The sequence below is a fragment of the Lucilia sericata genome, unplaced genomic scaffold, assembly GCF_015586225.1.
Source record: "Lucilia sericata isolate MDLA Ls3-8-SP2 unplaced genomic scaffold, ASM1558622v1 Contig000457F_arrow, whole genome shotgun sequence".
In the NCBI taxonomy this organism is placed as follows: domain Eukaryota; kingdom Metazoa; phylum Arthropoda; class Insecta; order Diptera; family Calliphoridae; genus Lucilia; species Lucilia sericata.
In genome coordinates, this window is record NW_023994472.1 from 173,102 (window position 1) to 198,188 (window position 25,087).

Genomic DNA, 25,087 nt, shown 5'->3' on the forward strand with positions numbered 1-25,087 from the left:
TGAATGGAGAATATTAAAAATTATTTACTAATAAATCGCTGCTATTACATAACATTAGGTTGGCCATAGGATCTTGAGACAGAAATTTTTTAATAGAAAAAACAAGTATGTAAGTATAGTCGGACATGGCCGATTATATGATACCCTACACCATGGGTGTATTTTGAAAATTATTTATTTTAAATAAAGAAACTTTTATGTTGAATTTTACCTTAATTAAGCAATTTATTGAAGAAAAACTAAATTTCTAAAAGAGGCTTCATATGGGAGTTAGGTTCAAATATAGGCCGATCCTCAACAAAATTGGAAAGAGGTATGTAATTTTATATAAAGGTTAGTTATGCTGAATTTCATTGCGATACTAATGGTCATAAGTAAATTTTTGGACGTTTCAGTTATTTTTTAAAGGGGGTTTGTATGGGGGCTAGGGTCAAACGACGGCCGATCATTATAAAAATTGCCACGGTCTTGTGTCAGATAGTGAGATAATAGTATATTTGACGTTGTTATGAGTTGAAAACCCTAAATCGGAAGGCTAGGTGAACTAATGGACCGATTTCAATCATTTTCGATAGGCATCGTATGGTCCAAATTATATCAAAATATCTTGAAAATTGTGGCCTGGACAGACAGCCGGAGAGACGGACCGACAAGTCTTAATCGACTCAGAAAGTGATTCTGAGTCGATCGGTATACTTTAAAGTGGGTGTAGGACCAATATTTTTATGCATTACAAACGTATAATACCCTCCCCACTATAGTGGTGTAGGGTATAAATAGTTGTTGATCTGTCGGTAATTACTTTTTTCTTGATAAATCTTATTATAGAAAATGCTCGCATTTCTATACAAAATATGATCTTACTACGATCTCTTTTTGAGAAAAGGAAATAACGTCAAATTGGAACCACTTTCAGATTGTAATAAGTTTTTCTACAACAAAATTTGGACTGATTGTCATCTCTTTTTCTATAGAAAATTTGATCAGATTGTGATTGTGTTTTTATAGAAATATTTCTATAGAAAACTTTATCAGATTGTGATCACTTTTCAAGCGATCACTTTTTCTATAAAATTCATTCAATTAAAAATCATATTGGTACTTTGATTTTTTATAAAAATTCTGATCAGATTGTGTTCACTTTTTTGCAGTATATTTGATTAGATTTTGATCTTTTTATCTATAAAAAATTTGATCAGTTTGCGATCTCTTTTTCTACATAAAATCTGATCAGACTGAGGGTACTTTATGCACAGAAAATTTGATCAGATTGTGAAATCAGTTTCTATAAAAATATTGTGATCGTAAATTTGATAAAGCTGTGATCAATAAAACAAAATTGATAATATTGTGATCACTTTTTTTCTGTGATCACAAATTTGATAAGGCTGCGATCAATAACAAAAAAAATGTGATGTTATTGTGATAACTTTTTCTATAAATTATTTTTATAAGATTATAATCACTTTTCCTACAGAAAATTTCAACAGGTTGTGATATCTTGATATCTATGAGTTTCATTTGTAAAGTTTAAGAGACTGTGATGATTATTTCTACAGAAAATGTAGATTAGGCTGTGACGTTTTGATTCAGCTTGATGTTTCTTTTAGATTAATATTTATTTTTGTACTTGCGATAAACATTTTTTTACTTTAAATTAATTTTTTAATGACTTTTTTTACTTAAGAATTATTTTTAACTATAAAAAATATATTAAAAATTATTATTATGAAAAAAAAAAACTTAATTTCATGTGAACCATGACGAAAAGTTTTTCAGCCTTTGTTTATTTATATCTTAAAAATAAAACTCATGAATTCGCATGACTCTGTTTTTTTTAAGGGAAATAATTATAGTTTCTTTGTTTTAAAGTGAATTTTAGACGACCCCTTTTTTTAAAAAACAACAACGCGAAAAAAACGCAATTAATTTGATTGAACTTGCCACCGAGACGAGCAATTAGCTTTCAGTGAACACACATTAAATCCACAAACAACAACAGACACACAACAAAAAATACCGCTTTTGAAAATCCCCACAAATAAAAAAAAACTGGCAATATGTATTTGTAACAAACAACCGAAACAACAACTGCTCGGTGTTAAAACAACAATTTGTATAAAGTCAAGTCAAGAAGCCCCCTTCAAGCAGTTCAAAAAAACATTATTGCAAAAAAAAAAAAAAATGGCAACAAAAAAAATCATTCTTTAATTCTTCACACAACAACTTTGTACATGTTTGCAAGTGACTGCTGAGGCGGTCATACTTGATCCATGGCGTAGAAAAATAACCAACAATAACACAAAACGTATACACAATCTACGAAAAAACAAAAACAATGAAAATAAGTACGTAATAAAAAAACAGTAAATACAACAAACATACCAAAACCAAACTTAAATGCGGCAATCGTGCAATTAACGATTTACGTTTGCGCAAAAAGATCAAAGCTACGATACCGATTAAAACCGCTCGATAGCTCGCTTGCTTCATGCGCGATCATCATCTACTACAACAACTGTGTGTACTAAAAAAATAATAAGTAAGTAACCATCACCACCACTGCTATCGTCAAATGTCGTATGGATTACATGAGCTTGAAGACATTCATCTCGCTATACGTCGACGACTATGTCCTCCTCTCTGACTTGAGTCAGTTTTTGATACAATTAAAATAATATTTGACAGTAATCGCTTGTGTAAAGTATGCGATTTTAATATTCGATTATTTTCTTGGACCTTATAGTCTGTATGACCTGGAAAAATAGTCCATTTAGTACTACAATCCTTTCTATATTCTGGACTATAACCTAGTCTATTGTCTGAAGTATAATTTAGTCAGTAGTCTAGACTGACTATTGTCTAGTATATACTCTGGATTATAACCTAATCCATAGTTGTCTGGACTATAATCTAGTCATTAATCTGGACTATAACAGGCAATAATCTTTTCTACTGTCTGGACTATAGTCTTGTCTACAATCTAGACTATGGTCTTGTTTATACTCTGGACTATAGTTTTGTCTACAGTCTGGACTATATATAGTCTTGTCTATAGTCTGGACTATAGTCTTATCTACAATCTGGAATATAGTCTTGTCTACAATCTGAACTACAGACTTGTCTATAGTCAGGACTATAGTCTTGTCTATAGTCAGGACTATAGTCTTGTCTATAGTCTGGACTATAGTCTGGACTATAGTGTTGTCTACAGTCTGGACTATATATAGTATTGTCTATAGTCTGGACTATATATAGTCTTGTCTACTATCTGGAATATAGTCTTGTCTACAATCTGAACTATAGTCCTGTCTATAGTCTGGACTATAGTCTTGTCTATAGTCTGGACTATAGTGTTGTATACAGTCTGGAATATAGTGTTGTCTACAGTCTGGACTATATATAGTATTGTCTATAGTCTGGACTATATTTTTGTCCCTAATTTGGACTATAGCCTTGTGTATAGTCTGGACTATAGTCTTGTCTTTAGTCTGAACTATAAACTGAACAATAGTCTGAATAGTCTGGACTATAGTATTTTCTACAGTCTGGACTACAGTTTTGTGTATAGGATGGACTAAAGTCTAGTCTTTAGTCTGGACTATAGTCTAGTCCATAGTCAGGACTTTAGTCTGGACTATAGTCTAGTCCATAGTCAGGACTTTTGTCTGAACTATAGTCTAGTCTATATTCTGGACTATAGTCAAGTCTGAACTATAGTCTAGTCTATAGTATGAACTATAGTCTGAACTATAGTCTAGTCTATAGTGTGGACTATAGTCTGGTCTATAGTGTGGACTATAGTCTAGTCCATAGTTTGTACTATAGTCTAGTCTATAGTGTGGACTACAGTCTAGTCCATAGTCTGGACTATAATCTAGTCTAAAGTTTAGTCTATAGTCTGGGCTATAGTCTAGTCTATAGTCTAGTGTATAGTCTGGACTATAGTGAAGTGTATAGTCTGGACCGTAGTCAAGTCTGGACTATAAAGCTAGCTACTTTCATTGAACTTTTTATTTAAGTACTTTACTCGATAACCCGATTATTCTCTACTCACCACTCACTAAGTTGGTCATTGAATTAAAAAAACTCCACAAAAAAAAAAAAAAAAACAATTTTGCCAAGTACAACAATAAATTTTATAAGTGTTTTTTCAAAAAACAAACACTCTGGCAGATACAACGCAAGCAACAACCGAAAAAACGTTTTGTGAGCAAGTGTAAACATCATCAGCCAACCAACAACAGCAGCAGAAGCAAGAAACAAACAACAAAAACAACGATATCAAAGTCATCGAAAGCAATAACATCTTAAAGCTAATTGCTTTTTTTTTGGAATCTTTCGGCAAACCAAGATTATAACATACGACAGTTGTTGGCTTTTGTAGTTGTTGCTTGTAGTATGATGATGGTATTGCAGTTAAAAAAGTGCCATGCTCAAGTGTTAAAAGTCCATCACTTGATATTAATGTTAAATATTTTTCGTATGTTTCCGAGAGTATTTGTGAAAGTCTACTGTATGTGTGGTAATGGATTTTTGGCTATAAATTTTATTAAATGTTTGTTAAATTTTTTATTTCAGTTTTTTTTTCTCATTGGTTAAAGTTATCTTTCCTTGATATGTGTTAGATAGTGACGGTAATTATTTATTTTGAATTTTGCAATTGATTTTTATTTGGCGGAACATTTAGTTACTCGAGTGAGTTTTTAAAGATTATGTGAAATGGATGTAAGTTTTAATTGGCATTGAGGGAATTTGAAATGTATAACTAACGACTAACACAGAAAAAAATATGCACTTTTTTTTCTTAACAATCGTTTGTTTAAATTTAATTTCGATTTTTATAAATATTTTTATTTGGGTTTATAACGAATTTGTTTGATGTTCACACAGAAGGAAAATATTTTCTAACAAACACTTTATTGAAATAAATTTAATTTTCAGTAAATATTTTTACTGATTCAATAAATGATTTTGTTTGAGTTTTATTTTTATGTCAGCATATGGAATACAACAATAAAACCAGTTTTGGAATGTACTAAAATGAATTGATATAATTCTTACTTGGTTTATAACATTTAATGTATAAGTGTTTCAGTTTTCACAGTACAAAATAATAGTTTCTAGAATTAGAAACGTTTTCTTAAAAATGTTGTAAGTATATATGTAATTTTTTACAAATTTTAGTTTTAAATTTTTTAGTAAAATTTTTGTTTAAATTTAGTATATATTTTTTAACAAAATTTTTATAGATTCAATAAAAAATTTTGCTTATTATTATTGCCAAAATACAATAAATAATTTAACTGTTTCAGATAACATATTTACTAGAATTTGAGTACAAATACTAATAACTTTTGTTATTGTTTCAGTAAAATAATTGTTTGGAAATGTTGTGAATATTTATTAATGTTTTTCGTAAATAGTATATTATTTTAATAAGAAAAATCCTGAAATTTTTTCAATAAAGAATTTACGAATTTGAGTACTTGATTTTACGAATTTCGTGATAGGTCCTATTTTAGTAAAAAAAATACTTGGCTTTATGAATTTTTTGTTTGATTTTGAATTCCATTTTTTTCTGTGAACAAAAAAAGGAATGCTGACATTTGTTGGAAATTTGTATGTTTTTATGTAGTGCGGTCAAAATGGTTCTGTATTGTAGTCTGTATTTCAGTATATAGGGAAGTATATAGTTTAGTCTATAATCTGGTCTATAGTCTAGTCTATAGTCTAGTCTATAGTCTAGTCTATAGTCTATGGTCTATAGTCTAGTCTATAGTCTAGTCTATAGTCTAGTCTATAGTCTAGTCTATAGTCTAGTCTATAGACTAGTCTATAATCTAGTCTATAGTCTAGTCTATAGTCTAGTCTATAGTCTAGTCTATAGTCTAGTCTATAGTCTAGTCTATAGTCTAGTCTATAGTCTAGTCTATAGTCTAGTCTATAGTCTAGTCTATAGTCTAGTCTATAGTCTAGTCTATAGTCTAGTCTATAGTCTAGTCTATAGTCTAGTCTATAGTCTAGTCTATAGTCTAGTCTATAATCTAGTCTATAGTCTAGTCTATAGTCTAGTCTATAGTCTAGTCTATAGTCTAGTCTATAGTCTAGTCTATAGTCTAGTCTATAGTCTAGTCTATAGTCTAGTCTATAGTCTAGTCTATAGTCTAGTCTATAGTCTAGTCTATAGTCTAGTCTATAGTCTAGTCTATAGTCTAGTCTATAGTCTAGTCTATAGTCTAGTCTATAGTCTAGTCTATAGTCTAGTCTATAGTCTAGTCTATAGTCTAGTCTATAGTCTATAGTCTAGTCTATAGTCTAGTCTATAGTCTAGTCTATAGTCTAGTCTATAGTCTAGTCTATAGTCTAGTCTATAGTCTAGTCTATAGTCTAGTCTATAGTCTAGTCTATAGTCTAGTCTATAGTCTAGTCTATAGTCTAGTCTATAGTCTAGTCTATAGTCTAGTCTATAGTCTAGTCTATAGTCTAGTCTATAGTAGTCTATAGTCTAGTCTATAGTCTAGTCTATAGTCTACTCTATAGTCAAGTCTAAAGTCTAGTCTAAAGTCTAGTCTATAGTCTAGTCTATAGTCTAGTCTATAGTCTAGTCTATAGTCTAGTCTATAGTCTAGTCTATAGTCTACTCTATAGTCAAGTCTATAGTCTAGTCTATAGTCTAGTCTATAGTCTAGTCTATAGTCTAGTCTATAGTCTAGTCTATAGTCTAGTCTATAGTCTAGTCTATAGTCTAGTCTATAGTCTAGTCTATAGTCTAGTCTATAGTCTAGTCTATAGTCTAGTCTATAGTCTAGTCTATAGTCTAGTCTATAGTCTAGTCTATAGTCTAGTCTATAGTCTAGTCTATAGTCTAGTCTATAGTCTAGTCTATAGTCTAGTCTATAGTCTAGTCTATAGTCTAGTCTATAGTCTAGTCTATAGTCTAGTCTATAGTCTAGTCTATAGTCTAGTCTATAGTCTAGTCTATAGTCTAGTCTATAGTCTAGTCTATAGTCTAGTCTATAGTCTAGTCTATAGTCTAGTCTATAGTCTAGTCTATAGTCTAGTCTATAGTCTAGTCTATAGTCTAGTCTATAGTCTAGTCTATAGTCTAGTCTATAGTCTAGTCTATAGTCTAGTCTATAGTCTAGTCTATAGTCTAGTCTATAGTCTAGTCATAGTCTAGTCTATAGTCTAGTCTATAGTCTAGTCTATAGTCTAGTCTATAGTCTAGTCTATAGTATAGTCTATAGTCTATAGTCTAGTCTATATAGTCTAGTCTATAGTCTATAGTCTAGTCTATAGTCTAGTCATAGTCTGGTCTATGTCTAGTCTATAGTATAGTATAGTTTATATTGCTATAATCTAGTATATATTCTAGTATATATTATAGTATATAGTCTAGTATAGTCTGGTCTATAGTCTAGTCTATAGTCTAGTCTATAGTCTGTCTATAGTCTGTCTATGTAAGTCTAAATCATTCTCTCTTTCTAGTCAGTCTATAGTCTAGTCTATAGTCTAGTCTATAGTCTAGTCTATAGTCTGGTCTATAGTCTAGTCTATAGTCTGGTCTATAGTCTAGTCTATAGTCTAGTCTATAGTCTAGTCTATAGCCTAGTCTATAGTCTAGTCTATAGTCTAGTCTATAGTCTAGTCTATAGTCTGGTCTATAGTCGAGTCTATAGTCTAGTCTATAGTCTAGTCTATAGTCTAGTCTATAGTCTAGTCTATATTCTAGTCTATAGTCTAGTCTATAGTCTAGGCTATAGTCTAGTCTATAGTCTAGTCTATAGTCTAGTCTATAGTCTAGTCTATAGTCTAGTCTATAGTCTAGTCTATAGTCTAGTCTATAGTCTAGTCTATAGTCTAGTCTATAGTCTAGTCTATAGTCTAGTCTATAGTCTAGTCTATAGTCTAGTCTATAGTCTAGTCTATAGTCTAGTCTATAGTCTAGTCTATAGTCTAGTCTATAGTCTAGTCTATAGTCTAGTCTATAGTCTAGTCTATAGTCTAGTCTATAGTCTAGTCTATAGTCTAGTCTATAGTCTAGTCTATAGTCTAGTCTATAGTCTAGTCTATAGTCTAGACTATAGTCTAGTCTATAGTCTAGTCTATAGTCTAGTCTATAGTCTAGTCTATAGTCTAGTCTATAGTCTAGTCTATAGTCTAGTCTATAGTCTAGTCTATAGTCTAGTCTATAGTCTAGTCTATAGTCTAGTCTATAGTCTAGTCTATAGTCTAGTCTATAGTCTAGTCTATAGTCTAGTCTATAGTCTAGTCTATAGTCTAGTCTATAGTCTAGTCTATAGTCTAGTCTAGTCTAGTCTATAGTCTAGTCTATAGTCTAGTTTATAGTCTAGTCTATAGTATAGTCTTAGCCTATTGTCTATTCTATAATCCAGTCTGCTCTACAGTCTAGTCTATAGTCCAGTTTATAGCCTAGTCTACAGTCTAGTCTATAGCCTAGTCTATAATCCAGTCTGCTCTACAGTCTAGTCTATAGTCCAGTTTTTAGCCTAGTCTACAGTCTAGTCTATAGCCTAGTCTATAATCCAATCTATAATCTAGTCCCTGGTCCAATCTTTAGTATGAGGTCGAGTATAGCCTATAGCATAATATAGCAAAGTTTCGATTATAGTTCAACAATAATCTGTTATTTAAATCACCAAAGACTTTGCTATAAACTTTTTGTTCGATTAAATAAATCTCATTTAAGAAGTTTTACCACCAGAGCCCATAAACATCAAACATGTTCGAATACAATCCCCTAAATAAAATTAATTTTAAAACACTTTCAAATAAAATTAATTTAAAGTTTAACATGCCTCGTTTTAACCTCCCAACAACCGCAGTACATCCTCAAACTTGTCCATATACAAGATTTTATAAAACTAGAGAAGAAACAGAAAAAAATGCTATTGAATAATCGCAAATAGACTTTTTATCATTTATAGAGCTGCAATAAAACTAAAAAACGAATATGTACGAGCAAAAAAAAAAAATGTAAAACAAGCAGATGCCGCCAACCAATGCAACTTGAGATGAATGTTGACGGCAACAGTATGCACATTGAAAGATCTGGAAAAAAAAACCAACTAAAGCAAACCAATGATGCTGTCTTTACGACTTGTATGTGTGTATCTTTAGATAGAAACTGACTAAGCGTTTAATTTTGTTTTTAACTCACAGAAAGCTAATCTTACAAATGCAACGATAAACAACATAAACCAATGCGGTCGGCTAGCAACAACAACTGACTGATAAACCGACAGAGTCAGTCGACCGACCACTATCAACAACAACCACCACACACATGTACGGCTTGAAAAAATCAAATGAATTGAAGTTAAATCTCATGTTTAAAAAGCAACTAAGTAGAGCAATTCTGGAATGTAGGACCAAAAGCATTTCGATGAGTTGTCCGTCCGTCCGTCCGTCCATCCGTCCGTCCGTCCATCCGTCTGTCTGTCTTGACTGACTAAAAGTTTTTGAAGAAAGAACCATTGTGGCGGTTAAAAGCATTTTGCTTTTTTACGACCATCTTACTGCTGACGGACTGCATGACTTCAGGTACGAATGATGATGTTTTTTTTTATTTTCGTTCTTTTTGTTTTAACAAAAAATGCCAAAGTGCATCAGACAATAAAATGCAGAAAATTAAAACTGGCTTTTAATAATCCTTTGCTGTTTTGCTGCTTTTGTTTTATTGTAGCTATCCAGCGTTAAAGTAGAGTAGGGGTACGTATGTATGGTGGTTGAAGCTACATCTTTGGCAGAGAAAAAGTATAATAAAGTAAATAAAAAATGTTTAAAAGATAATAAATGAAGGCATAGTTTTTTTTTGTATTCTTAGGTAATGGATCTGAAATGCAAACAAATAAAGAAAAGATAGTTTGATGTTCTTAACGTTCAAGTTTGTAAAGGGGTCATTGAGGAAAATACATTTATTATGTTCGTTGTTCGTTTAAAAATTTTCGACCGATACCTAGATAATAAAAATTCCCTTATTGTTGGAGTTCGCAAACATTGGACGAAATTCGATATCACAACCCTGATATTTAAACATGTGCTTGTCGTAGGAGAAAGTCTATCGTCTCTCTATAGATTACTAAGAGACTGTCAGAAAGCTAGTTAAATTCAAGTTTTTTTTTAAAGTATACTCTATAGATTACTTGGGGACAGTAAAGTGATAATTTACAAATACAAAGATATTTTATCTTATATTCAATTTCTTCGGAATTTATTTTAAATAAAATTTATAAAAAATAATGAAAGACTTACCCCGCAACACTGGTGATCATTTCCGCAAGATGCCAAAGTTTCGGAACTGAAAGAAACAAAATTAAAGATATTTAAAATATTTGGATTAATTTAGAAAACTGAAATTTAAAATAGATAAACGTTTGGTATTAAATATTCTATGACTAAAATTGGGGATTTATGCTTTTATATACAGTATATGGTTTGTCTTGGTATAAGTATTTATCTCAAAAATGACCCTATTAGTCAATCTGCAATTTCTTTCTGAAAACTAACATTCGACTTGAAGTTTTGAAAAACTTCGTGATTAACATTTATGCCAAATATCTAAGCACCTAGTATGAATGTCTAGAAAAGAAGATAAAAGCTGTTTTCGGAATATCGCTGGAGGCATGTCGGAATAGGAGAAATAAGTTAAAGAAAAACTTTTCTGATACAAATGGGGACACGATGTGACAACAGGTCCCTCGTTGTTCCCTCATGGGGCGAGTTATCTTGGCAAACTTTTCTGCCTTAGTTGCAATCGAAATTCCTGAGAACCTGTACATTAGTTTAGGTTAGCACAGTGTCTATGTGTTTACGAGTTAGTTTAATGCTAATGTTGATCAACTTTTCGTTCTTAGTTGTTAACATAATTTCTGAGAACTAGTCCATTAAGTTAGGTTAGCAGACTCCCCATATTTGGGTACATGGAATTGGGTACATATATGGATCCCTATGTGATAACTGTGATAAGAAAATCTGGAATCCTATCCAAACTAGTTTGCCTTGCGAATGTGGCTTAAAATCTTTCAAGATGTGTCCTGAGATTGATCTCGGAAGGTGTAGTAAAGATTTTTTGAGAGTTAGAGGAAGGCCACATGATCTTCGCCAATCTTAAGCACATAGATTGCGCAAGATCGTGTAGTTTATCGCTTATAGTGTGTCACCATGTCCGTAGCAGGTCTTCGGTGGTGCGTTGGGGTTTAAAACTTGTGTTTCCAAAAACGGTCTCGCAAAGTTAAGATTTTTCTTAACATTAGAACTCTAACTCATGGGTTTCATGTCACTATGCTCATGGACATTGTGATACTTTTTGGTGTGTCATAATGTCCAAGGACAAGTTATCTTGCTATCTTTTGAGGACCTGAAATCCGGAAAGTTTTATTATAGAATATTTCGTCATCTCGTTAAGTGATGTCTGGCATTCGAGTACCAAGATTGATCTCGGAAGGTGTAGTAAAGATTTTTTGAGAGTTAGAGGAAGGCCACATGATCTTCGCCAATCTTAAGCACATAGATTGTGCAAGATCGTGTAGTTTATCGCTTATAGTGTGTCACCATGTCCGTAGCAGGTCTTCGGTGGTGCGTTGGGGTTTTAAACTTGTGTTTCCAAAAACGGTCTCGCAAAGTTAAGATTTTTCTTAACATTAGAACTCTAACTCATGGGTTTCATGTCACTATGCTCATGGACATTGTGATACTTTTTGGTGTGTCATAATGTCCAAGGACAAGTTATCTTGCTATCTTTTGAGGACCTGAGATCCGGAAAGTTTTATTATAGAATATTTCGTCATCTCGTTAAGTGATGTCTGGCATTCGAGTACCAAGTTTGATGTTGTACTCTGGAAGTTTGATATTGTACTCTAAAGGAAGCTTCAAGCGAGCACATAGATTGCGCAAGCTTGCGGAGTTATCGGGAATCGAGAGTCATAATATCCGTAGTTGTGCGGTGGGGTTTTAAAATTAGAAGTATTTCCATCAACGATTTCGCGAAGTTAAGCTTTTTCTTAACATATGAACACTTATTCATGGGCTTTATGTCACTATGCTCATGGACATTGTGACACTTTTTGGTGTGTCATAACATCGATGCACAAGCCATCTTGACGTTTATCTTTTTAGGACCAGAAGTCCTATTATAGAATGTTTCGACATCTACCTAAGTGATGTCTGTCATTCGAGAACCAAGTTTGATGTTGTATAAACACCAACATTTACGAGACTAAAATTTTTGGAACAGTTCCAGAGTTCTTCATCTAGTACTAATAGAACCACCACTAAATTCCAGGTCCGATTAGTACTCTTTCCAGTGAATTCCACTTCACTTTGCTATATACTCCTTATAAATGACCGTTAGAGTGATGAGGGGGTATCGACAAAAAAATATAATTTCTGAGATTTGACAAAGATTCTGGCATTACATGGAGTTGTAGACCGACTGGAGTCATTTATTAGAGATAATTAAGAAGTTCTGAATATGAATTATTTAGATTGCAATGGACAGGGATATGTAAGTTTCTCATAGCCCGACAAAGATTTCTTTTGATATCTTCTTTACTGAATCTACAAATTGTCATTAATGAAAGCACCGAATTTGAATCATGTTTCGAGGTATTATCTTACAATGGTCCGATACATTCAGATCTGTTGAACATAGTTCTAACAATTACCATTATCTAAAAAAATAGTAATGTAAGTAAATGAATATGTTCAGAAATGCGAACATGTCAGCAATATTTATATGACGTTTACCGCCATAATACCAAATTGAAAAAGTGCTGAAGTTTCCGTCATATCTAATCATATTGAAAACTTCCTGTACACACAAAAATTTTCCAAGAAAATTTTACATTTAAAAGGGATTTTATTTTATAAATTTTATTTAAAAAAAATCTTGCACTTGTAGCTTACAGAAAATAATTTTTACCCATTCTTTCCTATATCCATCATTGCATTTCCCTGTACGTCATCTTGTTGCTGTTTATTTGTTTGTTGATTCCCTCATATGCTTCCTTTTAAAAAAAAGTAATGTTCGAATGCATACTATCTGACTTTAAAAACACCAAAAGTCAATTAATTAGTTGAGATCCACTAGAGATTACAACTGTATTAATAAGAGTTGTACGTATGTATGAACGTATTTTCTTATTCAGTTTCTTTTGGGTCTTAAAACAAACAACAAACGCGATGTGATAAAAAAAAACATACACACACACAGACACGCAAATATCTGGTAAAGTGTCTGAACCTTTAAAACGGATAAAAAAAAATACAGGAAAAAAGTTAGTTGGTAGAAAACTCTGTTATACTCTGTTATATATACACTTGAAGAGGAACGAACATGTGGAAAAGTTGGCTTAAAAATGGGAAATTTATTTATATGAAGAGCCAGGGTTATTAAGATTATACATTTGGTTTTACTTAAGATAACACGTGGCGGTAAAGACTTTTTTTCTATACAAAAATGCCGGAGATGAGAAAGGAGAAGAAGATAAATAAAACAACTTTACAAAAAACTAAAACATATGGATATTTAAGTGGAGCAGAGGACTTTAAATATGAAGAGGAGGAAATTGTCAGTAAAAGTAAATAGTGGAATTTTTTCCGAAAAATTATCTTTTTATAGAAATTTTTCGAGAAAATTATCTTTTTATAGAAAAGTTTTGAGAAAAGTCTCTTTTTATAGAAAATTTTTGAAATTAAAATGGAGACACCACATAGAGGATAGGATCAACAAGGCACATCGGTGCTGGGCTATATGTAGGAGAACTATAGGCATAAAATGGGGTCTTAGTCCTACTATGACAAATTGACTTTATAAAAGTGTCATTAGACCAATTCTAGCTTATGCTTCAATAATCTTGTGGACTGCTTTAGACAAAAAGTGCAATATCACAAAGATCCTATGGGGTGACCCTGATGAGAGCAAGACGAAAAATCTCCTCAAAATGAGCAAGTCTGAAGTTAGTATGATGGTACGTATTCTGTGTGGACACACAGGAGTACGAGCACATCTATGCAGAATTGGACGTGCGGATTTAGATGAATGTAGTGCATGTGGAGAGGACAGTGAAACTCTGGAGCACTTTCTTTGCCACTGCCAGGCATTCTTCGAAGTTAGATCCATGTATCTTGGAAGTTATGTTATTCCGGAAATAACATTCCTGACTAACACTGATTGGAAGATTCTTAGGAATTACGTCCAGGAAACTGAGTTTTTGAACACCGAAAAATCACTATTTCATTCAGTGAACTATATTTTTTTTCCATGAAAAGGAGCGCACAACAGGCCTGATAGTGGCCTAGGTGTATTTCTTCGGATTTTATGTAGTATACATCCTCCTATCAACCTAAATACACTAGAAATTTTTCGAAAAAAAAAATTCTCTTTTTATAGGAAATTTTCGAGAAAATTCTCTTTTTGTAGGAAATTTTCGAGAAAATTCTCTTTTTGTAGGAAATTTTCGAGAAAATTCTCTTTTTATAGGAAATTTTCGAGAAAATTCTCTTTTTATAGGAAATTTTCGAGAAAATTCTCTTTTTATAGGAAATTTTCGAGAAAATTCTCTTTTTATAGGAAATTTTCGAGAAAATTCTCTTTTTATAGGAAATTTTCGATAAAATTCTCTTTTTATAGAAAATTTTCGAGAAAATTCTCTTTTTATAGGAAATTTTCGAAAAAATTCTCTTTTTATAGGAAATTTTCGAGAAAATTCTCTTTTTATAGGAAATTTTCGAGAAAATTCTCTTTTTATAGGAAATTTTCGAGAAAATTCTATTTTTATAGGAAATTTTCGAGAAAATTCTATTTTTATAGGAAATTTTCGAGAAAATTCTCTTTTTATAGGAAATTTTCGAGAAAATTCTCTTTTTATAGAAATTTTTCGAGAAAATTCTCTTTTTCTCGAAAGAAAACACTCTAGAATATTCTCTTTTTAAAGAAAATTTTCGAGAAAATTCTCTTTTAAAAGAAAATTTTTCAGGCAATACTCTTTTTAAAGAAAATTGTTTAGACAATTTTTATAAAAAATTTTCGAGAAAATTCTTTTTTAAAAGAAAATTTTCCAGACAATACTCTTTTTAAAGATAATTTTCTAGACAATTCACTTTTAATAGAAAATTTTCAAGACAATTCGCTTTTTATAAAAAATTTTCCACACAATTATCTTTTTATAGAAATTTGTTAATCAATTTCTCGTTTTATAGATTTTTTTTTTCGAAATTTCCCTTGTTATCGAAAAATTTCGATATAATTTTCGTTTTCCATGATTTTACTCCTTAACATAGCTGTCTCTTGAAAAGACTCTTGTTGTAGTGAGTCTTTATCTCAAAGAAACTTAAAATGGGTAGAATTAAAACGTATTTTATTGATGATGGCCAAGGAGAAAAAAAAAATAAGAACAAACAAAAAAAACTAAAGCGAGAGGACAATCTCTAAAATCAATGACAAATTAATATGAATTGAAATTTGTTATATGCTGAGCCGCTAAAAATATTGCACAAAAAAGGAAAAAACTAAAGAATATGGTTCATTAAACTTGGCATATGCTACCTGAAATTAATTCCCAGCTAATAACAGACAAAGACACCCAAATCGCACAAAATAAGCGTGATTTTTTCGTTCATCTCTGTTAACAGTCTAGAGTTTATTTTAATCCAAAATTGTCATGATTAGACATGCTTTTCAACAGAAGTAATTTTTGCACATAATTTTGCAAAATGTATAAAATCATAAAAATTATTTGTTTCTGGATTTAAAGGTTTTTTTATTGTGTGTCTTTTTAACTACTGCAGAATACGAAAAAGAATATTGAAAATATTCAGGTAGTAAGTAGTAATTTTGAAATAGTTTTTGTTGTTTTATTATTGTTTATTTAGATGTACAATGGATGGATTATTATGTTGTTCCCCTTATATTGTTTGTTAAACTATTGCTTTCAGTTTATTTTCTACTGATTATGTTCTCTCTCGGTTACGCTTATTTGAATTTTTCCTATACAATGTTTTTTCATTTTCATTCAGATAGGGAGTTTCTTTTGTTTATGTTCGTTCATTGTTGTGTAGTCTGAATTTTTGTGTTTTGCTCTTGTGCTAAACTCTTAATTTTTTTTTGTTCTTTTCTTACAAAACGGAAGTAAGCTTAAATGTTTTTAGAGCTAAAAACAACAGCAATAACAAGAACTTAATTTGCCATATCAATTTCATACATATTAGATCCAAGCGTATCATATAGTAAGTTCGTATGTAAATTATTCAAATAGAACAAAAGATGTCTTAAATTGATATGGGATGTGTATTAGGGTTTTTGATCTGGGAGTTACAGGGATAAAGTCTGGCAATTTTTTAATACTTGATTTCCGGAATCGCAAGAATCTCTCTTAAAGAAAACATACCGTCTTAAGAAGAGATTTTTGATTCATTCCCTTTTTCGAAAAATCTTCTATTTTTATACCCACCATCAAAAAAGATGGGGGGTATATTGATTTTGTCATTCCGTTTGTAACACATCGAAATATTGGTCATAGACCCACAAAAGTATATATATTCTGGGTCCTCATTAAATTCTAAGTCGATCTAGCCATGTCTGTCCGTCCGTCCGTCAGTCTGTCTGTTGAAAGCACGATAGAGTCCCAATGGAAAGAGCTAGAGGGTTGAAATTTCACATAAATATTTCTTACAGGTAAAGTTTGTTTGGTATTGAAAATGGGCAATATCGGTCCACATTTTCTGATAGCCCCATACAAGTGGCCCCTCGAAAAGCAGCTTTAACAGCCATAACTTGTTTAAAAATACGAATATAGCGATAAAATTCAACATAAGTAAGTTTCTTATGATCCAAAATCATTATGCAAAATTTTATGAGGATAGGTCCATAATTGACCCTACCCCCCATATAAGGTCCCCTTCAGAAAATGACTTTAACGCTCATTACTGGCTTAAAAATACTAGTATATAGATGAAATTCGACATAAGTAAGTTTCATACGAGTCAAAATCTATCTAAAAAATGTTATGAGGATCGGTCCATGATTGACCCTACCCTCCATATAAGGTCCCCTTTAGAAAATTACTGCAAATAAATTTAATACGAACCAAATTCTGTCTACCAAATTATATTAGGATCGACCCATAATTGACCCTACCCCCTATATAAGGTCCCCTTCAGAAAATTACTTCAACGCATATAACTGGCCTAAAAAATACGAGTATATAGATGAAATTCGACATAAGTAAGTTTCATTCTAGTCAAACGAGGTTTGATGGTGGGTATATAAGATTCGGCATAGCCGAATATAACACTCTTACTTGTTAAAAATCACTTTTTATAGGAAATTTTTAAAAATTCTCTTTTTAAAGAAAATTTTCGAGAAAATTCCTTTTTTATAGAAAATGCTTCGAAAACATTCCCTTTTAATAGAAAATTTTTACAGACAATATGTTTTAATAGAAAATTTTCGAAAAAATTCTCGTTTTTTTAGGAATTTTTGAGAGAAAATTCTCCTTTTTATAGAAAATTTTCAAAGGAAAATTTAAAAAAAATCCTCTTTTTATAAAAAATTTCCGAGAAAATTCTCTATTTTTAGAAAATTTTTAGAAAAAGTACTCTTTTTTATAGATTTTTTTTAGAAAAAATTCTCTTGTTTTAGAAAATGTTTAGAGAAAATTCGTTTAATATAGAAAATTTTCGGAGAAAATTCACTTTTTTATAATAATCTTTTAGAGAAAATTCACTTTTTATAGACATTTTTTGGAGAATATTTTCTTTTCAATAAGTCTGAAAAGTGCCACCTGATCAATTAATAACTCTTTTTAAATATGTTTATATAGTCAACGTCAACCTATCTTGAACCAAAGTGATGATCGTATATAAAACATCAAATTAATAAAAACAAATTGATGGCAATAAAATAAATACATTTAAAGCAAACAACAACCATTCACAGCTGACCATTAAGTACTTTTCTCCTCACAACTTCATTGCCATAACATTTATACTCGTACTCGTTCATTGTGTCGTATCTATCATTTGTTAAAATGTTAAGAAAAAAATATTACTTATCCGCAAAAATTAATAGCATTAATTAAAATTATATGTCAAAGAAAAAAAAAGACAGCATGTGTGTCATCATAATTATCATAAAATTTTTCATTTTCATCTTTTTTTTTTGGTCTTCATCTTCTGTGTTCGTCAGTCAACACAGTAGCAGCCGTTGAGTTGGAATGAATGTCTGAATGAATGAGTTAAGAGTGGTGCGTTGGTACTTTCAACAATTACCGCTTTAAGGAAGAAAATAAAATAAATAAAAACTCACTAATAAATGCCACAAACATACAAAATCCATTGGAGGCTAATATGTGATATGGCAACTACAGTGGGATAGAAATGGGTAAAAATTATTGAAAATTCTCTAAAGATAAAAAATATTTAAATTTACACAAAACATTTTTAAAAAAGAGAATTTTATATAAAAAAATGGAATTTTCTTTAAAAGAAGCACTTTTCCCGAAAATGTTCTATAAAATTCTCGGAAATTTTCTATAAAAAAAGAATATTCGCGAAAATTTTCTATAAAAAAGAGTACTTTTTCGAAAATTTTCTATAAAAAGAGAATTTTCTCCAAAATTTGCTATAAAAAAGAGAATTTTCTCCAAAATTTGCTATAAAAGATAGAATTTTCTCCAAAATTTGCTATAAAAAAGAGAATTTTCTCCGAAAATTTCTATAAAATGAGAATTTTCTCCAAAATTTTCTATAAAATGAGAATTTTCTCAGAAAATTTTCTATTAAAAGAGAATTTTCTCAGAAAATTTTCTATTAAAAGGAATTTTCTCAGAAAATTTTCTATAAAAAAAGAATTTTCTCAGAAAATTTTCTATAAAAAGAGAATTTTCTCAGAAAATTTTCTATAAAAAGAGAATTTTCTCAGAAAATTTTCTATAAAAAGAGAATTTTCTTAGAAAATTTTCTATAAAAAGAGAATTTTCTCAGAAAATTTTCTATAAAAAGAGAATTTTCTTAGAAAATTTTCTATAAAAAGAGAATTTTCTTAGAAAATTTTCTATAAAAAGAGAATTTTCTTAGAAAATTTTCTATAAAAAGAGAATTTTCTATAAAACGAGAATTTTCTCAGAAAATTTTCTATAAAACGAGAATTTTCTCAGAAAATTTTCTATAAAAAGAGAATTTTCTCGAAAATGTTCACTACAAAAAGAATTTTCTCGAAAATTTTCTATAAAAAGAGAATTTTCTCGAAAATGTTCTGTAAAAAGAGAATTTTCTCGAAAATGTTCTATAAAAAGAGAATTTTCTCGAAAATGTTCTATAAAAAGAGAATTTTCTCGAAAATGTTTTTCTATAAAGAGAATTTTCCCGAAAAATTTCTATAAAAAAGAGAATTTTCCCGAAAATTTTCTATAAAAAAGAGAATTTTCCCGAAAATTTTCTATAAAAAAGAGAATTTTCCCGAAAATTTTTTATAAAAAAGAGATTTTTCCCAAAAATTTTCTATAAAAAAGAGAATTTTCCCGAAAATTTTCTATAAAAAAGAGAATTTTCCCGAAAATTTTCTATAAAAAAGAGAATTTTCCCGAAAATTTTCTATAAAAAAGAGAATTTTCCCGAAAATTTTCTATAAAAAAGAGAATTTTCCCGAAAATTTTCTATAAAAAAGAGAATTTTCCCGAAAATTTTCTATAAAAAAGAGAATTTTCCCGAAAATTTTCTATAGAAAAGAGAATTTTCCCGAAAATTTTCTATAAAAAAGAGAATTTTCCCGAAAATTTTCTATAAAAAGAGAATTTTCCCGAAAATTTTCTATAAAAAGAGAATTTTCTCGAAAATATTCTATAAAAAGAATTTTCCCGAAAATTTTCTATAAAAAAGAGAATTTTCCCGAAAATTTTCTATAAAAAGAGAATTTTCTCGAAAATATTCTATAAAAAGAGAATTTTCTCGAAAATATTCTATAAAAAGAGAATTTTCCCGAAAATTTTCTATAAAAAAGAGAATTTTCCCGAAAATTTTCTATAAAAAAGAGAATTTTCCCGAAAATTTTCTATAAAAAAGAGAATTTTCCCGAAAATTTTCTACAAAAAAGAGAATTTTCCCGAAAATTTTCTACAAAAAAGAGAATTTTCCCGAAAATTTTCTATAAAAAAGAGAATTTTCCCGAAAATTTTCTATAAAAAAGAGAATTTTCCCGAAAATTTTCTATAAAAAGAGAATTTTCTCGCAAATTTTCTATAAAAAGAGAATTTTGTCGAAAATTTTCTATAAAAGAGAATTTTCTCGAAAATTTCCTATAAAAAGACGTTTCTCGAAAATTTCCTATAAAAAGAGAATTTTTTGGAAAATTTCCTATAAAAAGAAAATTTTCTCGAAAATCTTCTCCAAAAAAATAATTTTCTCGAAAAATTTGTACTAAAAGATAATTTTCTCAAAAAATTTCTATAAAAAGAGAAATTTTCTATAAAACTGAAATAATAAGAGAAATATTCGAAACTAAATCCTATTGAAATTAATCTAACAACCCACTGTGCACGGTATGAACAACTGAGCCCACTTTCATACAACAAACACACATACTGACAAGAAACACATTTGGTGGATCAGTTCCATCACCATTGACATCAACAGCAGGCCTTTTTTTTGTTTTCTCCATTTACTCTTTCTTCGACAAATGCATTAAAGTGAACTAAACTTTACTTCATAGTACAACTTGCATTGGATTGCAATAAAATGCATCAGTACATTTAAAATGATGGACATCAGTTACTTTAAAAGTGTAGTAAGAGCCAGAGCAGCACTTGCTGCTCATCATTTATGATCCTTTTCTTATTTAACTTTATCAACATTGCTATCATAGTCTCACGGATATGTTCAAATTAATTACACCGGTTTTCAATATTTTTGTTTTTGGGATAAAAATTAACAAACAAACATGAAAAATAAACGCAGTAAATGAGAAAAAAATGGAAATAAAATCGCCTTCAACTGCTGCAAACAACTGCATTTAAACATTATTTTCATATATTGATTTTTTGCGCTTTTTGTTCGCATTAAAATCGTTTATATCGTTTTTGCGATAAAAAATTTCAAGAAAATTTTTAAAGTCAAGCAAAAAAAAAAAAAAGACGAAGTGATGATAGCGTGACAGTAGCTAATGATGAGTGAATGTGAATGCGGCTGCTGTTGGAACTGCCTGCCAACTGTTGCGCGAATGTGTCCAGACATTGAATAGAATTTGTATTCAACTCGTATGCAAGTATGTTTAAATGTGGTGAAGCGTTACACAGGAGGGAATTTTTTTTCTTTACAATTCCTCTGTTTGAAGTCTGCGTATGGGAGAGTCATAAATACTAGAATAAAATATTTAAAAAAAAAAAAAAAAACTTTTGATGGAGGCAGATTATTATAAAACGAAAAAAGGGGTCAGCAATTAAAAGTAATGACTGTAATTGAGAATTAAATTGAAATGAATTGCAGTGTGGCATGAAATTTGTTGTGTGAGTTTTAAAATATTTTTGCTGGACTATAAAAAAATGAGGAATTTTTACTTCGTTTGAAATTTCTTTGTATATAATTTGGGTAATTAAAATATTTGTTTTTTGTTTAAGGTAATTTTATTTAATGAGGGTCATCAAGAGATGGTGGCGATATTGGCAAATGTTTTACTTAAAATATGCAAATGGCTCAGAAGACGATAAAAAATTGTTCTTTGCAAAATTGTCTACATCAGACAGTTTGCTTGGGAAAAGTGTCGGCACCAGACAGTTATAGATTCTGTCTGATACAGTGACAAATTTCACGAAAGCTTTCTCAGAAAAATTTCTATAAAAAGTGAGTTTTCTCGGAAAAATTTCTATAAAAAGAGAATTTTCTCGAAAATTTTTCTATAAAAAGAAAACAATCTCAAAATTTTCTATAAAAAGAAAATATTCTCGAAATTTTCTATATAATTTTATTTTTTCGGAAAATTTTCTATAAAAAGAGAATTTTCTCGAAAATTTTCTATAAAAAAGGAATTTTTTCGGAAAATTTTCTATAAAAAGAGAATTTTCCCGAAAATTTTCTATAAAAAAAGAGAATTTTCTCGGAAAATTTTCTATAAAAATATAATTTTCTCGGAAATTTTTCTATAAAAAAAGAATTTTCTCGGAAAAGTTTTTATAAAAATAGAATTTTCTCGGAAAATTTTCTATAAAAAGAGAATTTTCTGAAAAATTTTCTGTAAGAAGATTTTCTCGGAAAATTTTCTATAAAAAGAGATTTTTTTCGGAAAATTTTGTATAAAAAGAGAATTTTCTAGGAAAATTTTCTATAAAAAGAGAATTTTCTCGGAAATTTTTCTATAAAAAGAGACTTTTCTCGGAAAGCTTTCTATAAAAAGAGAATTTTCTCGGAAAATTTTTTATAAAAAGAGAATTTTCTCGGAAAATTTTTTATAAAAAGAGAATTTTCTCGGAAAATGTTCTATAAAAAGAGAATTTTCTCGGAAAATTTTCTATAAAAAGAGATTTTCTTCGGAAAATTTTCTATAAAAAGAGAATTTTCTCGGAAAATTTTCTATAAAAAGAGAATTTTTTCGGAAAATTTTCTATAAAAAGAGAATTTTCTGGGAAAATTTTCTATAAAAAGAGAATTTTCTCGGAAAATTTTCTATGAAAAGATAATTTTCTCGAAAATGTTCTATAAAAAGATAATTTTCTCGAAAATGTTCTATAAAAAGAAAATTTTCTCGAAAATGTTCTATAAAAAGAGAATTTTCTCGAAAATGTTCTATAAAAAGAGAATTTTCTCGAAAATGTTCTATAAAAAGAGAATTTTCTCGGAAAATTTTCTATAAAAAGATAATTTTCTCAAAAATTTTCTATAAAAAGAGAGTTTTCTCGGAAATTTTTTTATAAAAAAAGAATTTTCTCGGAAAATTTTCTATAAGAAGAGAATTTTCTTGGAAAATTTTCTATAAAAAGAGAATTTTCTCGGAAATTTTTCTAAAAAAAGAGAATTTTATCGGAAAATTTTCTATAAAAAGAGAATTTTATCGGAAAATTTTCTATAAAAAGAGAATTTTATCGGAAAATTTTCTTTAAAAAGAGAATTTTCTCGAAAATTTCTTTTAAAAGAGAATTTTCTCAAAAATTTTCTATAAAAAGAGAATTTTTTGGAAAATTTTGTATAAAAAGAGAATTTTTCGAAAAATTTTCTATAAAAACAGAATTTTCTCGAAAATTTTCTATCAAAACAGAATTTTCTCGAAAATTTTCTATAAAAAGATAATTTGTTCCAAAACTTCTATAAAAGGAGAATAAATTTTCTGAAATTTTTTTTATAAAACAAATTGTATAAAGTTTTCTTTTAAAAATTTCTGAGTTTTACAGTTTTCTTTAGAAAAGTGTCGGACAGTTTTACTTAGAATAGTGTATATAGGAGACAGTTTTCTATAGAACAGTATATGTGTCCTTAGAAAAAGTTTTCTTTAGAACATTGTCTGTGTCATACAGTTTCCATTTAACAAAAAATGTCGTTCAATAAAAAAACTAAAACCTTTAACATTTCCATGACCTGCTTATTTATTTGCACATTAGTTGCCATATAGAATTTTTCACAGTTTTGTTTGATTTTTTTTTTTTGTTTGCAACAGATAATTAAATTTATCTATTCAATTCATACTTCTTTATCCCCTAAAGAATTTCTCTCTAGAGATTTTAGTAGCAGTTTGTTTGTTTAGTAAATTTTTCATTCTAGATTTTTGTTTTAATGTCCAATTATGGCATTGAAATGAAGTAGTTTTGACCATTTTGGTAATTGTGTGGTATTTAAGTGTTTTGTTAACAATATTTATTTTCTTTTAAGTTTTTTTATGTTTGTCTATTCATAGATATTTTAAGGCTGTCGCAGTGGGAACTGGGAGAATTAGTAACTGAGTATAAAAAATGTGAAGATAGTTTGTATATTTTTTTTTATTAAAATGCTTGACCAGCAAAAAAATCTAAAAAAAAATGAAAATGTGAGGATAAGCTAACAAAAAACTTGCACATAAAATTACATTTAGTTAAATTTGAACATGTTTATGGTCGTCGCATGTTGTTGAAATAAAATCGAAAAACAAACATAAAATGTGTAAAAATTGTTTTTTTTTTTTCTTCATCTTTTGTTATTGGTTTTACCTTTTATACCGCTACGACCAACTACATGTACAACTATATTGTTGTTTGCAAAAAAGTTTAAAGATACAGATGCATGCTGATGATGATGCTGCAGTATGATGTAGCAGTTTTATGATCGTCATGATCATCACATGCTCAAGAAACCACCCGTTGTGTTTAAAACTCTTAATGAGTTTAGCCAACAACTTTGACTGACATATTCGCCAAATGCGTTCGACGAATATTTAACAGAACTTTTGTAATAAAAATTGCAAATATCATCTAAACATGCCGAGTCACATGAATGCACGGAAAGGCAGCTTAAACTCTATATACATACATATTTATATAATAGCTGTGGGTTTTGGAATGAAAGTAATACACTATGGGTTTCTAAGGTGGCCAGAATTTTTGGAAAATATTCTAGTAAAATACTAAATTTTTTAAACAATTTTTATTGAAAAATTTCTATAAAAAGGTAATTTTCTTGAAAATTTTCTATAAAAAAGAGAACTTTCTGAAAAATTTTCTATAAAAAAGAATATTTTCTGGAAATTTTTCTGAAAAATTTTCAATAAAAAAAGAGAATTTTCTCGATAATTTCATTAAAAAAGAGAATTTTCTCGATATTTATTATATAAAAGAGAAATTTCTCGAAAATTTTCTATAGAAAGAGAATTTTCTCGACAATTTTTTTAAAAAGAGAATTTTCTAGAAAATGTTCTATAAAAGAAAACTTTCTCGAAAATGTTCTAAAGAAAAGCGAACTTTCTCGAAAATGTTCTATAAAAACAGAATTTTCTCGAAAATGTTCTATAAAAACAGAATTTTCTGGAAAATGTTCTATAAAAAGAGAATTTTCTGGAAAATTTTCTATAAAAAAAAGAGAATTTTCTGGAAAATTTTCTATAAAAAAAAGA

The 25,087-nt window shown here is 29.5% G+C and overlaps 1 long non-coding RNA gene across 1 annotated transcript in view; it reads right to left on the minus strand.

The window, feature by feature from the left end:
* LOC119605113 overlaps positions 1-25,087 on the minus strand; it is a 176,609-nt gene that overhangs the window by 88,672 nt on the left and 62,850 nt on the right. The window contains exon 3 of the long non-coding RNA XR_005231563.1: positions 10,279-10,324. This is a non-coding gene — a long non-coding RNA (uncharacterized LOC119605113). The remainder of the gene's footprint in view (positions 1-10,278; positions 10,325-25,087) is intronic.